Source organism: Cyprinus carpio, chromosome B22, assembly GCF_018340385.1.
Source record: "Cyprinus carpio isolate SPL01 chromosome B22, ASM1834038v1, whole genome shotgun sequence".
In the NCBI taxonomy this organism is placed as follows: domain Eukaryota; kingdom Metazoa; phylum Chordata; class Actinopteri; order Cypriniformes; family Cyprinidae; genus Cyprinus; species Cyprinus carpio.
The window spans coordinates 31,096,560-31,115,116 of NC_056618.1; the positions used below are offsets into that span (position 1 = coordinate 31,096,560).

An 18,557-nucleotide genomic window follows, 5' to 3' on the forward strand; every position below is an offset into this window, starting at 1 on the left:
TTTATTGTATGAACAAACATTCAGAGACATATTTTCAAAATATCTTCTTTTGTGTTCCACAGAAGAAAGCTAATTTTGTCAGTCATCCCTGATTTTTTTTTACAATTTTTCATATTCAGTTTTTTAGTATTTCTTATTTTGTTTTAGTCTGAGAGTCATGGATTCAGGAGCATTTGGACTTGATGACTTGTGACTCAGACTCGACCCTCTTCAGTTCTTTGTCTGGATTTGGACTCGACTCGTTTCTGGTCTTAGTCTTGACTTTTTCTGGTTTTTTTTCTGGTTTCGGTCTTGACTCTGAATTGCCCTCTTCAGGTCTGTCTTAACTCAGACTCGCCCCATTTCTGGACTTAGTCTGGACTAGGAATCAACCCTCTTGAGTTCTTTGTCTTGATTTGGACTCGACTCGTTTCTGGTCTTAGTCTTGACTCGAAATCAACCTTTTTCTGGTTTCGGTCTTGACTCTGTATCGCCCTCTTCAGGTCTGTCTTAACTCAGACTTGCCCCATTTCTGGACTTAGTCTGGACTAGGAATCGACCCTCTTCAGTTCTTTGTCTTGATTTGGACTCGACTCGTTTCTGGTCTTAGTCTTGATTTGAAATCAACCTTTTTCTGGTTTCGGTCTTGACTCTGAATCAATCCCTCTTCAGGTCCATCTTAACTCAGACTCGCCCCATGTCTGGACTTAGTCTTGACAAGGAATCGACCCTCTTCTGGTTTCATTCATGACTCGGAATCAACCTTCTTCAGGTCTTTGTCTTGATTTGGATTCGACTAGTTTCTGGTCTTAATCTTGATTTGAAATCAACCTTTTTCTGGTTTCGGTCTTGACTCTGAATCGATCCTTTTTCAGGTCTGTCTTAACTCAGACTTGCCTCATGTCTGGTCTTAGTATTGACTAGGAATCGACCCTCTCCTACTTTCATTTATGACTCGGAATGAGCCCTCTTCAGGTCTTTGTCTTCATTCGGATTCATGGTCTTGACTAGTAATCTACCCTCTTCTGGTTTCGGTCTTGACTTAGACTCGACCCATTTCTGGACTTAGTACTGACTAGGTATTGACCCTCTTCTGGTTTCGTTCAAGAGTCGGAATCGACCCTCTTCTGGTTTTGGTCTTGACTTGGACATGACTCATTTCTGGTCCAGTTTTGGTAACTGAGGCTCAAATGTGCTCATCTTGACTACAACACTGTCAAAAATGTGTTTCTAAATGTGTTTTGTGCTGTGGAGCAACAATCAAATCCCTGAACTCTACGAAAAGATGGGACAAAGAAAAGCATGATGGAGAGGGAGATAAAGTTGAGCAGTCGGCTGTTTCTTTTACACCGGCTGGATTGAGGTTTCACAGTCAGCAATGCTTCAGTCTTGAGTTTTCCACCCAGCAAAGCCCTTTTACTGCTTGGGATTGCAACTGCCGCATCTTTGCACTACAAATAAGTCCAGATATTGGCATTTCCAAGAGCTTTTGGAGATGTGCGTGTCACTTCCTGACTCTGTAATTTATGGTAGGCCTCTCTCGCTCTCTTTCTCTCGCTGCTTGAGAGATTTCTGCCCAGTTTTCATTATTGAAAAGGACCACCCTCTTTCCCTCCCTCCCTCCCCATCTCTTTTCTTATTAGATCTGCGATTCCAAGAGCGCATTAGGATATTAAATTCAGGATGGGAATGGATGCTGTCTGCCGACTTGGCAAGACTCCCCATTGCTGTCTCTCCTCACACCTTCTCCTCCTCCTCACCGGTCTTGGACCGGTCAAATCCAGAGAGAACGGACATGTCTCTCTGAATGGGTCCCCGCTTGTCGTGTCCTGCCGTCTCTGCACCGAGGTTGACGAAGGCACAAAGCAGCCACTTGTGAGCAGGAAGCGATGGCGGGGCCGGCACAGTGGCTGCTCTGTCATCGTATGAATCATTCTGACGTGTTTCGAGGATAAAGACGTGCATGCATGCGCCCACACAGCATAACACCCCCCTCTCGCGCCGCCTTGGGAGCATTCCTCATGACATGTGAGCTTCCATTATGGCAGCTCCTTCGCCATTGTTATTTATTTGACTTAGGGGAAACTGTCTCACAAACAAGGGCGTATTTTTCTCGTTTTCTGGAGAGACATAAGTCGGTTGTTGTTGGGGAAAACACAAAGATGAAAAAAGAGCAATACTGTTAGACAAATTATCAAAATGATTGCATTTTCTGTGCAAAACTGCCACAGAGCATTCAGAGTGATTGCTGCATTGTTGCTAGGGTATTACTGGCCCAACTTAAAAGTATGATATTCTGGCCCCCAGATATGGCTTGAGTCCCTTTTTCAATTCAAATCTAGGAGGTTTTTCGTTAGTTTTTTTTTTTTTTTTTTTTTTTTTTTTTTTTTTTTTTCTGACAGATGAAAGTCTGATTGTTTAGAAAAATGCACAAACTACTTGATTTGAGGTATCAATCATGTTCATAGCAAGAAATCCTAATTAAGAAATTTGACCATTTGTATAAAAGGAAGATGGGAATATTAAGCTCTCCAAGACAGTAAACACATACAAAAGATACCAAGGTATCACGTTTAATTTTTTTTTTTAACATGTTAGCATGGAAATACCATACTCTTAGGACATGTAATATGATAATACCTCAGAGTACCATCTTTTAGAAAAAAAAATACTCTTGAAGTAAAATAGCACACTGTACTGCTATGGTAAAAATGGAAAGAAAAAAAAAGACCTACTTATCATATTCATCCATGGTACATATTATGCTAATACCACGGTATTCTTTGAAGTACATTAATTAGTCATGTAAATACTGTGGTATTTGAATATGAATCTATCTTCAAAGAATGCCATAGTATTACTGTGATTTTTTTACATAGTACCAATAAAATTCCATGTGTTGAGCATGGTACAGTATTTTAGTATGTATGTACATTATTGTATTTTTTTTTTTTTTGAGTATTTCATGTGCAAAAAAATTTACGATTTTACCATAAGCTTTCCCGTCCCTGCTGTCCCGCATTTACAGATCTTTTTACATCTTTACATATTCCTCCAAAATAATTAAGTATCAGTTTGACCTCATTTCCAATACCAACCCTTTAAGCTCAAAAGGCAAAAAGCTTGACATTTATCGAAATCACAAGGTTCCCATATCAGGACATGAGATAGGTGACAATGTCCCAGAATTTGTTGCATTCATAAGACAAACATCTAGATTCGCCGACGACTACAGATGGGACTCTTGCTATTGGATTACACAAACAAATACACCTCATCCAAGCTCAGGAGGTGCAGCAGGGCTCCAGTCTCGGAAACGAGCAGATGATGGGTTTTAAATAATAAAGTACTTGAGTGCTACTGCGATCTTCTTTACGACCAAGTGAACCATTCAGACGCTTGTTCAAGAGCCAAGGCATTGCTTGACATAATTGTGCACCCAAGCATGAGCCGGAGAAGCCGAATAATGCATGGGGGGGGGGCTCATTTGAAATAAAAGGCAGACTTGAAGTTTTCTTTCGATGAGACGTACTGTTTGACCTAGATCTTGCCTAAAAGTTGTGCATTAAATGTGAATTAATGGAGCATGTTTTTGTACAACTCGATTACGTGGAAGTGCTTTTTCCATGGCTGCTCGAATGCTGCGTCTCGCTTTGGTCGCTCTGTGTAATTCGACCTGCCATTAAAGTTTGCAATGGACAACTGAACAAGAGGACTGCATATTATAAGGAGTAGCCTGCCCAAAAATGTAAATTTTGTCATTTTAATCACCCTCATGCAATTCTAAACATGTATGTGGTTATTATTTTCCTCCGCACAATTGTCAATGATGTCTGTCAATGACAGCAATATATTCATTGTTAGGAGAAGATAGATAGATAGATAGATAGATAGATAGATAGATAGATAGATAGATAGATAGATAGATAGATAGATAGATAGATAGATAGATATTATTATTAAGTTTATTGCTATTGTTATTAAAAGTTGTTATTGTAGCAAAAATAAAGCATAACATATATAATTTGATAAAAATATAATTTATATTATATATTATAACATAATGTATATTTATAGTAATATTGCAATAAAAAGATTATAAATATATTTATAATAAATTGTCTATATATATATTTATAGACAATAATTAATATTAAATTAATAATACATTCATAAAATATTGATTAATTTTAATATCAGTAATATTACGTTAATATTATAACATATTACCGACTGCTGTTGGGAACTAATGAAAAATGAATGCTACAGTTATGATTCAACTATGAACGAATCACTACTTTAGGGAAATATTAAATTTATAACCAGTTTCCCTGTGTCAGCTGCATTTCATCTAAAATCACAGTTTTTGCCTCAATTCTCAAAATATTTATACATAAAATAGGTTGTACATTAAAGTCTAATACGTTCTAAATATTTATAATCTACCATTAATTTTATTGTCCTACAAAACATTGTAGACCTAGTTGTTTCAGAGGCAGAACAATGTTGATGAAATGCTGCAAAGACATTTGGAATCAGACGCTCCAAATCAATCAGAATAAGGCCAGAAACGCATTAACAAATAAGGTCAATTTTGAGCTGACGTCCACTTTAACATCCTGCTTTTACAGAGATAAGTCCTTCACTTTTGCTTTATTCTAGATTTTGAAGTTTGCAATTTTCAATTTTCTCTTATGTCAAATGGCGTTAATTATTCTTTCTTATTTCCTATTTCAGTTGTTAGTTTTTAACCTTTCAGTCTAATGGAGGATTTCAGCTCTTCCCTATGCGCTTAGCCGTTCCTCTGAGGATACAGAGTGCTTTCAAATGAACACTCTTTTTTCCTACTATCAAGACTCCCAACGAGTGGTGGAAAGTCCAGAGGTCCCTCCCCTCTTCATTCTTTTAAGTACTACTTTAGAAAATAGCATTGTACTACAGCGTTCTTCTTGATGTAAAGGCCATGTGCCATGGCAAGGTGCCCACAACGCTCAGGTACACACATGCCTTTCTGGAAAGGACATCATTTGCGGCTGTGGGAGGCGGATAGTGCATCTCATAAATATCGCTTGAGGGGAATATCCTGTGGCTGATTAAAATGGAAGGTGGCAGCCATTCTGTTTGGGGAAAACAGGTGTTTGATACACACGTCAGATTGATTATATCCCAAAAATCACCATGGAGAAACTTGCTGGTTGTCAGGAAATCCTCCTGGTTTGGAATTAATTACTCAAGCTTTATTAGAGTATCTCAAGCAGCGTTTTACATTTCTCTCAGGCAAACTTTTCAATTGATGGCAGCTTCACTAAACTAACAATTTGACTAAATCACTTATTTTACACTCCTTTATTAAGGCATTTAATTCTGTCACAGTTGACTATAAAATAAGTACATTAAAATAATAGCTGTACTATAGCAGTATTCTGGCTGACATTTTTAGTTTATCATTTAATATTAAATTTTACATGCTTTTAAATTTAGATTTACTGTAAAAAAAATTATTATGTCATAACAGTACATTAATAATAATTATAATTACATTAATAACAAATATAATTATCACTTGTAGCCTTTAAATTGACTGCTTTTAGCTTTTAGTGTTTATTTTGTTTGTTTGTTAGTTTTGTTAGACAAAATAGTTAATATTTCCAGTCATCTGTTATTATTATTAGGAAACAAATGATCACCTTACCAGTATTGGCTAGAATTTGGATATTATTTAAAATAATATGTAGATAATGTAATTCAGAAATTACTTTCTCTCTGTAAAACACAAAAGGAGATATTTAGTAGAAAATTCAGGTTGCTCTTTTCCATTAATAGTGACCATTTTTTATGCTTATATATATATATATATACCTATATATATATATATATATATCTATATATATATATATATATATATAAAATCTGTGTATAAATAAATATATATAAAATGATTATATATATAAAAAGTTTTTCAAGTTTCATCTAATATTTTTTATTTTATTTTAGCTTGTAACATACCAAAAACCATTAATAAAAAATATTTTTAATAGTTTTACTGCTCCAAACAAATCATAATTTAGGTACAGCATAATAGTTATTCATATCACTTATACAATCCAGCTCTTCAAAATCTATACGATAGCCTTGTGTGAGAAACAAACTTGAATTTAAGTCATTATTATTTTTATGTTAATCATTTTATTTTATTTTAACTTTAATTCGGTTAGTTTCCAATGAAACATTTAAAGTTTTTCATTTCTTTTTTTTTTTTCCAGCAGTATTTACATTACCAAAACAGTTCTTGGTAGTTTTAACAACACTGCTCCAAAAATGACAAAAAGAGCCATAAAAGTCTTAAAATAGTGGTTTGTGTGAATTTGTGTAATATATTCCAGCACTTTGAAAATCACACAATAGCTTTGTGTGAGGAACATACCGAAATTTAAGTCAATATCTGCATCACTGTAACAATTAGGCGAGTTGAAGTGAGAACCCAAGTGCAGTTTATTTAACATAAAGACAAAACATAATCCAAAAAGATTTGACTTGACTTGAACAGATTTGACTTGAACAGACTAGACTCACCGACAGGGGTTTACAACATTAAAGCTAGACAAAGAACAAAGGCAACATGATGGCTATTTATAGCAAACAATGAGGGTCACATGACAAGAACCAACCAATGAGAAACAAGACACATGACTAAGACAACCAATGAGAACATGACACATGAACCAAGGAACCAATCTGAACATAACACACAGACAAGGGAATCACATGACAGAACATGACTGTGGCCAAACTACAAAATAAAAGACATGTAAACAATGAACAAGAAACAAACAGGCTTTATATCAGTGACACCAAATGATATTGGGTTTGAAAATGCAGAAGTGCAAATAAAATTACATTTTGCAGCTAAACAGTCTGTGGCCACTGTTTTCATTGTAAGGAAAAGAGCAGCATGAACATTCTGCTAAACATCTCCTTATGTGCTCGACAGAAGAGAGTCAGTTTGTGTTCATTTGTGGGTGAACAATTCCTTTCATTTATTTTTCTCTTAACTAGCACTAGCTTGCAGCGGAGACAGGAACACGGTAATTAATTGAAGGACATCGTTAGTTGGAGAGATTCAGGGGAAAATATCTCACACTAATTAACATGTGTCTGTGTTTCAATTAACAATGACCTCAATCTCTCAGAAAGCAGAAAAATAAGGGGAAGCTTGTTCGGAGCAGTGGGCTGTGTTTCGTGCATTCTGCTCGCTAGCACACATGAAACAATATCTGTATTCTCTGTCTATGAAAGGACCGTTCTGTTGGAAATTATTCAGTGGAGGCCTGTATAAATCGACTGAACAATTACACAATCCACGCTAACTCTAACAGTCGTTATGAACGACAGTAAGACGCAAATATCTCTGCGTTCTTTTATCAAAACGACAATGTTCTCTCACTTTTCAGGAGCAGGTCAAACGTGTCGCGTTTTCCGGAAATCATCTTCAGCTTTTTGATTGCAATGTTGCCAGCTGGCTTTGATACAGATGGGAATGAGAAAGATAGAGAAGAAGCACGTCTTGATCTAAAAATTCTCAGAGCTCTAAATTGCAACACCTCTCTTCCAAAGAAATATATCAAAGACGCTCGGAAAAAGTTGGAAGCACAACATTGACAGTGGGCGAGGGAAGGGGGGGTGCTGTTGTGACATTGATGGGAGAAAACTTCGACTGAAGCAGATATGAGTGTCAAACAACATGCACAACGGAGAATCGCTTCTAAGTTTAGATGCTGTCTTTAGACAAAAGCAACAACCATGACGCTATACAATAGAAGCTGGCTGAAATAGTGAGATATTATATCCGTTTCAAATTAACAGTCATTACTTTTGCCCTTATTTTTGTCAGAACCGTCATGAGTAGAAGAACGAAAATGATGAATGAAATAATATGTAGGATTTACTAGTAATTTCTGAGTGAAAATTGTTTCAACATCACAAAGAAATTACAAAGTAACACAATGAATTAAATGAGCTCTTTTCCATATTGCAGTCTATAGTCAGTCTTTAAAAATAAATAAATAAATAAAAGTAGCAATACTATTTTGTCTATATATATATATATATATATATATATATATATATATATATATATATATATATATATATTTATTTATTTATATATATATATATATATATATATATATATATATATATATATATATATACATAAACATAAGTACTACAAATATGTTTAAATATACAAAAAAATTACAAAGAAACTGTAAGTAACATTGACTTAAATGTTAAATTAGAAACACTTTAGTTGCATTTTTTGTTAATGCTGTTATTATGCTTTTATTTATTTTTTTCTGTATAACGCATTATTATGATTTTTTGAAGAATCCATATTGCAGTCCATAGTGACTGTCTTTAAATAAACAAACAAACAATAAATAATAATAATAAATTAATCAACAATTATAAAACGGATTGTTCCGGTCCTTGATTCTGATTGGTTGAGCCGCGTTCGAAGCTGTTGTAAATTACTCTACAAACATACACCTTTGTTCACTTCTGTGTGTTGCTCGGCAACCACTTTGTTGCAAGCACAACTGTTTGGCGGAAGAATAATGTTTTTATTAATATCTTTGCACTTTATTTGCTCTGTTATATTTTGTAAAACCTTACTACATATATGGAATAACCGTTTTATAAAAGCAATAAGCCCCGTGAAGCCGTGGTTTACAGTGAATTTATAACAGCTAAGGGGGTTTTAGTCACTCCACTTCGCATCGTGCATAACTCGTGTTATAAATTCACTGTAAACCACGGCTACTTGCAGCTTATTGCTTTAATAAAACTCACATTAGTAATGCTAGTATTTTGTCTAAAAAGATATTACATAAAAAAACACTCAAATTGCTAGTAAATTATATTTTATATAAACATACACATACTTCAGTAGTTTTATTTACAAATTATTTAATTAGTTGTTTTATTTACAACTTTGAAAAATCTATTAATACCATGCATAAAGCAAGATCTGAAATATCAAATAAAGCTTTTGTGGTGGCAAAAAGAGATCAATGGACCAGTCTGGAAAACGCTGTCTGTCAAAAATAAAATTCATAGCATTACCTATAAATGTACCAGACTGGAAAAATATACTCATGTAAGCTGACAAATGTAGCTGGAGGAAGTGCTATAGGAGGAGAGTCTGGGGGAACAGTTGTTTCAGCTCCAAACACACAGTGACAGCGAGTTTTGTCTCTTTCCGCAGGACTCAATAGATCTAATTTGTTTACCTCATACGACAGACGTTAAGCCATTATTATACTATCAATCTGTCAATACGCCGGTGTCGTTTTACTTAAAGAGGAAGTTCACCAAAAACGAAAGTTCTGTCATGATTTATTCACAGCCAGACGTAGATAGATAGATAGATAGATAGATAGATAGATAGATAGATAGATAGATAGATAGATAGATAGATAGAGATGCACCAATATTAAAATTATGTCTGATACTATTAAGTCAATAATTATTTTAAATAATTTATGTTATGGTCAATAATCTATAACTAGCTGTATTCAAATGCAATATTTTGTGTTTATATCATATTACAAAATATAAATAGAATCTATAAACAAAACATTAAACAAACAAAGGATGCACCAATATTTACATTTTTGACTGATACAAAATATTATTTTTATTTTATGCATATATTGATTGTGCATCCCTGAAAACTTCCCTTAGTTCTTAAAATACGAATAGTAGGTCACTGAAAAATGATTTACAAACGATATGAAAGATTTAAATAATTTAATACATGAGTGTAGAAAAGGAAAAGTATTTGGTTGGACTGTTAGCTCAAAATTGCCCAACAATAAATAAAACTGAGCTCGCCTCATTATTATAACAAAAGCTTCAAATGACTGAAAATGGAAACTGATTTTTGGGGAAAAAAAAAAAACCAATCTTTTTGGGAGTTTGAAAACATGTGGTCACTGCGTTGTATAGGAAAGAGCTGCAGAATCTCTCCTTGCAGGTTCCACAGATAAAAGAAAATCACATGGGTTTCTAATTTTCTAAAAAGAATCTTGTGCCTTAAACTCAACTAAAGCCCCAGTCGTAAGAGTTTTGACAGTCACGTTGCAATCCGAGGGCCGCGTTTATTAATGCCAATGTACTTGCAAGCGGTCAATATCCTGATCTCTGATCTTTTTTTAAACACAGAATACATGTACGATCGGCTCTGCCGCCTCATGACGCACCACGCGCCACAAAGTCGCCCAAAACAAACAAACAGCAGAGACAAGGGAGAATTTGCATGAATCACATGCATGTCACGCTGACAAACTTAGCATCCTCACGCAGCTCCAAGTGAGCCTGCGCACTTATCTTAAATGCTGGATTCCTCACAGACGCCTGCAGTGTTTTTAGGGGGTTGCTTTGTGGGGCTAAAAATAGTGTCGTAGATCAGAATGTTAAGGAGAAAAGGGCCTCGTGCAGATTAAAGCACAGTTAATCGCCTGTCTGCGACGCCGAATGCCATTGTGCGTTAGGTGCTTCAACGAGGAGGTCTGAAGATCTTCCAAGCAAAGCCGCTCTTGGTTCCAGCTTTGTTTTGGAAGGATGTTTACACTTCAGCCTCTTTTTTTTCACTTCTTAAGTCATTCATCACTTTTTTTTTTTTGTCATTTTCTTTTCCATAGAGGAGATTTGTTTTTTTTTTTATTATGTTTTGGGTTTTGAGTTGGGCTTAATCACAGAACCAAAACTAATGTGCTTTGGTGCAGATTTGTCAAAGCTTTAATGGCAACAATTACATCGGCACATCTTATTTCATGAAAAGACATTTCATAGGAACTGAAGATTTTTTCCAACTTATTTTGAAGGACATCTGACGGTCTTCTACAGGCGATGACGACCAGCTACGAACACGTCCCTGTACACCCTATTAATATCCAAAGTTATCTTCAAAGCTAGTTTGTACTGAGAGGCAAAAGAACAGCAACAAAGATCTCTATTCAGTGATTCGGAGAAGAAGAATTAGCTGCTCACATGCCAAACAGTTTAGCAGAGAAAATACCATGAGCACAATGAGGTTTTTATTCTACATTACAAGCTCGGCTGGTGCAGTCAAGCTTTTACTTCATTTCTTTGTGATGGAGAGCAATTTAAATCACTGATCGACTCTATTATTCCACAGATGCCTTAATAATATTTAGAAAGCTATAATGCAGTAACAGTTATGCATAGCAAATATCAGTAGATCCTTCCTTTAAACTGAAATATGATATAAACACTGTAATAAACAATTTAATGTGTAATTCAATGTATCTCTTTTCCATTAATAGTGAAAGTGACTGTTTCAAAATAAATCATACACCATTTTTTCTCAGTGTTATATTATTTTATACTATACTATATAAAATTATAATTATATTATATTCATTGTATTGAAAATGCATATATTAAAGTGTTAATAGATAGATAAATTACTGTTTATTTGAATCTATCTATCTAACTGTCTATCTACGTATCTTTAAAAAACTAAATTCTGATTTGATAATGGGTAGAAACATAAATTTGATACCATACAAATATTTAAATAAAAGTGCAGACAGATAGAATGATGGATAGAATGTTTGGATAGAACAATAGAATGATATATAGAATGATGGATAGAACGATAGAACTATAGAACTAAGGATAGATAGATAGATAGATAGATAGATAGATATTTAGATGGGTAGATAGATTGTTGGTTGGTTGGTTGGTTGGTAGGTAGGATAGATAGACAGTTATTTCCAAGTCTAAGTTGGAGAACTGCTGCATGTTCTCGACAACAAACAGCCAATGCACTCTCGTGGATCAGTTCAATTACAAAGATGCTCAGTCATTCAGTCACTGACCCAAGCAAATTAGTATTTGCACTAATTGTGGGGGTTCGGCTCCCGGTCAACCTAATCAATTAGAGCATCCGAAATCAAATAGATGTCCAGAAGGAGTGATCACCCAGACCTCTGGCATCTGGCCACCAATCTATGAACTTCAATCCACACCACAAACCCCACACAGGCTTCAACTGAACCAAAAAAAGGTTGATGAAGATGCTTTCACTAGAAATAACTTTTTAGGTTTTGCATTAAACCTTTAACGAAACTAGAAGCAATACCTTGATATGTATACACAACCAAAACGTCGCTTCATACCCTTAAAGTACTGAAAAGAAGAATCTTCAGTTTGAGTCTAAACAGATTTGAATCCTAAATCACTAACCAGGGTTGGGTCGTTTCAGATTTACTTTGCATTGACAGATTAATCCGATTAACTAGCAATTTAAATTTACAAGGCAACTTGGTCTCGTCTTCTACACAAAATAGGGACGGTAAATATTGCGCGTTATGCTAATTTAACGGCACGTTCAAACAGCTGCGTGGTAAATTGCTGCATAAAACGTTCACAAATCTGTACTCCTATTGATATTAGTTGTTAAACTTGTATTAGTAGTGCTGAAACGGACCGGTACGCAACGCGTAACGCTTTTATTCCCAAAACAACAGCAGCAGCGCTTTCCTGAGGGATAACAGCGCGATTCTGGACCATCTCTCACTTCTGACCGGATCAGATTAACAGCGGATGCTTTTACCAAAACATATACAGATACGAAATGAATACAGGGAAAATATATCCGGCATTATAATGCCGTCTTACCTGGTAATAATGAAGTTGAATGCGCTGATAACACGATGCGAATTTAGATGATAGCCTACACTATATATTCCTCGCTGATGTCCACATTGTCAGTGCCAGGCGCTTACTGTAGGAGAGAAAACCCCGATGTCAGAGAGAGAGAGAGAGAGAGAGAGAGAGAGAGAGAGAGAGAGAGAGAGAGAGAGAGAGAGAGAGAGAGAGAGAGAGAGAGGGCTAAAGGAGATAGGACCATCCTATCCAATTACAAAAGACAAACGAGGATTAAAAAGAACAACAATGCACAACCGTATGCCGAGAGGACAAATCAGCCTGCCTTGTTTTTTCTCAGCTGAGCCATTGTCCTTTCTCGATTATTTCATAAGAAATTTGGCTGACATTTCTATTAGGCTAAAATGTCACGCCATAATATTTCAGCTTGGTATTCCACAGCGCTTTGATGAATTAAAAAAATAATAAATAATTAAATCGATTCGAATCCCTACGAAGGTTCGATTTGATTCGACGTAGTTGGGAAATAAATAGATCTGAAAACAAAACATTCGCTTACGCTCAAAATAGAATCGATAGTAAGAAAAAAAATCGATTTCGTACTTGGATTCTATTTGACAGCGACCAAGTGCTGAAAAAAAAAATAAAAAAACAAGATTTGATTTGACAGTGATGGGCTGATGAATGAATGAATGAATGAATGAATGAATGCGATTTGATTCTGCATGAACGTTTGATTTGACAGTTATGACATACAGTTCGATTCGATTCATCGAAGCTCCTGTGTCATAAACCAAGAAAGAACAGCAACAGACAAATGTTTTTATTTTTGTTATGGCCATTTGCATTTAGACATGTATTTAGCAGTTTGTAAAACAGTCATTAACACTTAAGTAACTGACTCATTAACAAGCCTCAAATAAGTGTAGGCTATATGGAACAAATGATATACAGCCTATGGAAGTTCCAGAACACATACCTATTTGAATGTAGCTATATTAAGCACTCTTTTATAGTGTAATTAATGTTGTATGGCCTATAAAGTGCTACTGATCTACATGTATCTCTTTTTTAAATTAAGGATATATAATGGTTAACTTTAGTTTTATGCTAAAACTATGATGATGAAATAAGAGTCTCATCTCATTTTGTGATCAAGTTGATCAACTTTACAGCTCATTTGCTTGCAGAATAGCTCTGATTTTATAGACATTATAAAATCCATTTGCACAATGAAATCCATTTGGCTTCTGCGGACGGACTCATCAAACAGTCTTCAGGTGCTTAAAATCCAGACCGAAGACTTTCTGCATTATGCATTATATTGATCAACAATAAATAGATGAATGAATAAATACATTGTAAACAGGGCAAACTGACATGTGCTAAGAAATACTGCCACCTAGTGGCAATACAACGTCTATAAATAATTATATGTTAACAGTATATTACCACTGAAATGCATTATTATTATTATCATGAACTGCACAGGACGAACTATATGCAAAACTGAAAATTCAAATAAAATCTACTGTAGATGAAACTAATGAAATTTTATGTTTTCAATTTATAATTTTATTCTATGCAATGTGAACCGATTTTCTAATATGAATTACTTGTCCAAACTAAAATAATAATAATAATATACATGTAAATAAAATCAATTGGATGTACCTGTATTTTGAACTTGCTTTAGTCATGTCACATGACTGCACTTTCTCCCCACAGGTGCATGTAGACAGACAGTCTCTCGCTATCTGAAGGTGTTATTGGCACTCGTTCTCCTTCTCTGGATGTTTTAATTAATTTTCCTGCTGTAAAAAATGAAATAAAGTCAGCGGGAGCCTGAAGCTGCCTTTCTCAATATTCTGCGGTCTTGTAACGAGCAGCGCAGGGCCACACAGGGTCGGAGAGATCTTTCATTTCAGCCAGTAAGAGATGATTTGAACACTAGACTTGACCTCCTGTTGATTACAAACCATCCCAGAGCTCTGCTGCCGTACTTGTGCCGCTAAATTACAAAGAAATTTCTTGCAAACAGGGACTAGCCTATTTGAGTAGCTATACAATAATATATGTTATTGTGATACAGAAATTGTCCCACATAATTTATTTATAACTCAAAAAGCTAATCTGTGCTTTGGCCTGTCGTTCCATGCTTCTTTGAATTAATTACAACAGTGTAATTATCTGTGTATATTTAACTGGGCTGAAACTGATACACTAGTATTCAAGCTCATGTGGCATGAAGGCAATGGTAAATGTGGTCATGTGACAGTGAAAAATGGGCACAGGTGATCGGGCATCGCCTGTTTCCATTGTTGTAGAGCTGTTCAGTGAATTGTTAGTCATAAGAGGCATAAATTAGACACTCACAATGAATAGCCTACATAAATACTGTACATGACTAAAATTCTGTCATCATTTATTCACTCTCATGTTGTTCCAAACATGCCTTGCTTTCTTCAGCAGAACACAAACATGTTAATGAGAATGTTTGCACTGCACTTTTGCATTTTTTTTTCGACTAATGTAATATGATTACCTAATGACTCAACAAACAGAGACTAATATAGTTCGACTCCCTTAAAAGAAACAGCTTATTCTTCTGAATCATAAATCGCAACCAGTGTAGTCCGATTCCTACAACGACTCTTCTAAAACTCATTCCTATTAGTGACCCAGCCAGTGTAATCAAACCACTTTCCAAATAAATGACTCTTATAAGCAGGTTAATTTTAGTGAATCAAAAACCTACTGCGTGATCCGTGTAGTCCGATTCCTGAACAAATGATTCATACAAGCCATAGATGATTCATACAAGCCAGTTCTTTTTAGTAAATTAAAAACATAGAGTGCGATCCATTTAATGTGATGTCTAATTCCTGAAAAAAAAAAAAAAAAAAAAAAAAAAAAAACTCTTGGTGAATCAAAAACACAGGGCACAATCCAAGAAGTCTGTTTCTTGAATGAATGACTCTTATGAGCCGGTTCTTTTTAGTAAATCAGAAACTCCGAACAAATGACTCCTAAACAGCTCTTTTAGTGAACCAAAAACATACAGCACAATCTGTGTTTTGTTTCCTGATTCAATGAGTAGTGTGTAGTGTTAAATGTTAAATATATATTATGTGTTATGTGTTTTGTTTGTGGGTTGGTTGTTGGTTCTTTTTAGTGAATCAAAAACGTGATGTGTGAAGTCCAAAACATTACGAACAAATTACTCTGGTTTGTAAGTTGACTACTTTTATGGTGCTTTTTTTTTATCTTTATCAGTCCATAGTCGCTACATTATAGGTGCCTGTTTTCACCACAGAATAATATATATATATAAATGTAATTGCGACTTTATCTCAGTTCTGACTTATGAACTCAGAAGTGCAAGATATAAACTCACAGTTTTGAACAATTTGCAAGAAAAAAGTCTGAATTGTGAAATACAAAAATTATTATTATTATTATTATTATTATTATTATTTAAAAATGCAGTTACATTTATTTCACAAACAAGTTTCCATATTATATGCTGCCATTGTAAAGCTGCATCAACATTCCGCTAACTTTTGTCTCCACAGAAGAAAGTCATAAAGGTTTGGAATGACGTTGGAGTGAGTAAATGATGACAGAAGTTGTGTCTGGGTAAAACAAGTTTTTAACACAGTGAAAGAAAAGACTGGGGCGGGGTCAGTATATGTTTCCTTTTTTAGTATGACTGGCATCTTTTTGACACGAACTTTAAATGACACGAACATTTGTCTGTGGTAAACAACTATGAATGGTTTTGACAGCTTTTCTGGAAGTGATTTATTGTACCTGGCTCAGGTCACTTATAGCACACACCTGTATTCGCTTCTCAACGCGTCAATGCCAAAATCCCAGTGCTTTAACCATCATAACCGCGGACTTCCCCAAATGCATTTGTTCTCTGCTTTCAAGAGCGTAGTAGGATATTTTGGTTTAGCTATGTTATAAGACTCAAACAGCACTTGAGCGAATCAAATGGAGTCAGATTTGACAGACAGAGCAACAGGTGTCTCGCGTGCGGACAGCCATGAGGAATACCTGAGATTCGCGGCACGCGTCCACACTTCACCGAGCTGAAGAGCGAGTGTAAACGCGGCGGGGGAGCGTGTCGAGGTGTGAAAGGCTTCCAGACAGTACACAAGTGCAACATTACAGGCACGCAGTGGTCTAGAGGCATTCCAGCAACCCAGATATAGTAATGATGATAACATTGTAGTTAAATTCTCTTCTGTTTGACAGGGTTTGTTTTATTTTAGGTGGTGTGAAAGCTTCAAATTCAGATTTTGGTTCATTTAAAGATTTCTTTTATAGACTCTTGAACACAGTCTTACTCAAAAGGTCTGAGGTGGAAACATATCTCCATCTAGTGGTACTTGGTAATACATTTTTTTCTGTTTGCTCACATTTCCATAAACCTTAAGTTAGGGTAGTAGCCTACCGTTTTATTGATTGATTGATTGAAGTACTGTGTTTAATGGATTGTACTACTACTACTACTACTAATAATAATAATTTTAGTGATAGTTCACCTAAAAATGAAAATGCTGTCATCATTAGGGTAAAGTGGGGGGAAACGCCCCTCTTAAAGACTGTGTAATTTTGTTTTTAATGTTATTAGATTTTTAACAAAAAAACAAAACAAAAAAAAAATTTAAAAAGGGGGCATTTTACCCCATCTATGGGGCAAAACGCCCCAGATGCCCCCCAGTCAGACAAAGCGATTTGCTTCAAACATTTACAGCAAAATCAGAGTACATGAAGTTTTAGCTTCAACCAGTTTATTGTCTCTTTTTAGTGCTGAATGTTATATTATTGTGTATTAATTTTTTTTTCTGGTTCATCACCAGTGTAAGCTTCATCGTGGAAACTTCATCACTTCGTCAAAGTAGTCCATTGTTACAATACAAATGTATCTAGACTTTATCTTGTTGTTATTTTGGGAAAAAACAGTAGGGGGCGTTTTCCCCCACTCTACCCTACTCACTCACAAGTTGTTGTACTTTTTCTTGTTATAATTTTTAGAGAGAGTTTTACCCCACTCAGTGTGTATCTCTTTGTCTTGCAGTTCTTCACACTGATTCACCTAACTTTACTCACTCACATCTGCACGAGTTTCTTTCTTCTGCTGAACATAGAAAAATATATTTTGTAGATTGTTGATAACCAAACAGTTGCTGGCAGCCATTGACTTCCATGATGTTATTATATTGTTCATTGTTCAGCTGTCTTTCTGAACTTATCTTTCAGTAGCCAAAACTGTGTTTGCCATTGTAAAGGTTTGCATTTTCTGCAAACCTCTCTATACCCCATTTGAACTTGTTTTTGTTGTTTTAAGACGAAACCACTAAATTTGGGTAAATCTTTATCTCAAAATCTAATTATTAATCAAAATTTTATGTTACAAAATGTCGCTCTCCCAACAGCCTAAAAGTGTCTTGATGATAATGTTTAGATATTTTACGGAAAATAAGACTAATATGTAACATTATACATGTATACATATAACAATAGCATGTTACTCACACCTCTCAAGCCAAATCACTTCATCCCTCAAGACAGTGAAGGTCAGACTGCAAATTAAATCCAATCCCCACATTCATCGTTCTGACCTTACTGAGGCCTGTTACATAACGCCAGTTTTTCCATCAGAGAGGAGCTTCATTATCACGCAAGCAGGTGTTGATCATCTCCTGTAAAACGAGTCTTAACAGTCCTTACAGTGAAGAGGCATCCGCCGGTGCAGGACTGTAGCGCTGGCATATGTTCTCATCTGTCGTTGCCTTCTGCTGAGTAAACATACTCATACTCATCGTCAACATTTTTTGTAGTTAGATAAAAATGACCATAGTTTACTACAC

The 18,557-nt window shown here is 35.3% G+C and overlaps 1 protein-coding gene across 6 annotated transcripts in view; it reads right to left on the reverse strand.

Annotated features, from left to right (window-relative positions):
• Positions 1 to 14,367, reverse strand: part of LOC109057481 (poly(rC)-binding protein 4-like) — an 82,768-nt gene extending 68,401 nt beyond the window's left edge. For 5 of the 6 annotated variants that reach the window (XM_042749290.1, XM_042749289.1, XM_042749288.1 and 2 more), the window contains exon 1: positions 12,688 to 12,816. The gene's annotated coding sequence lies outside the window, so the exon portion shown is untranslated. Of the gene's footprint in view, positions 1 to 12,687; positions 12,817 to 14,349 lie in introns of those variants that run through there. The other variant, XM_042749286.1, reaches the window with a different exon arrangement.
• Between the last annotated feature and the right edge of the window lie 4,190 nt (positions 14,368 to 18,557).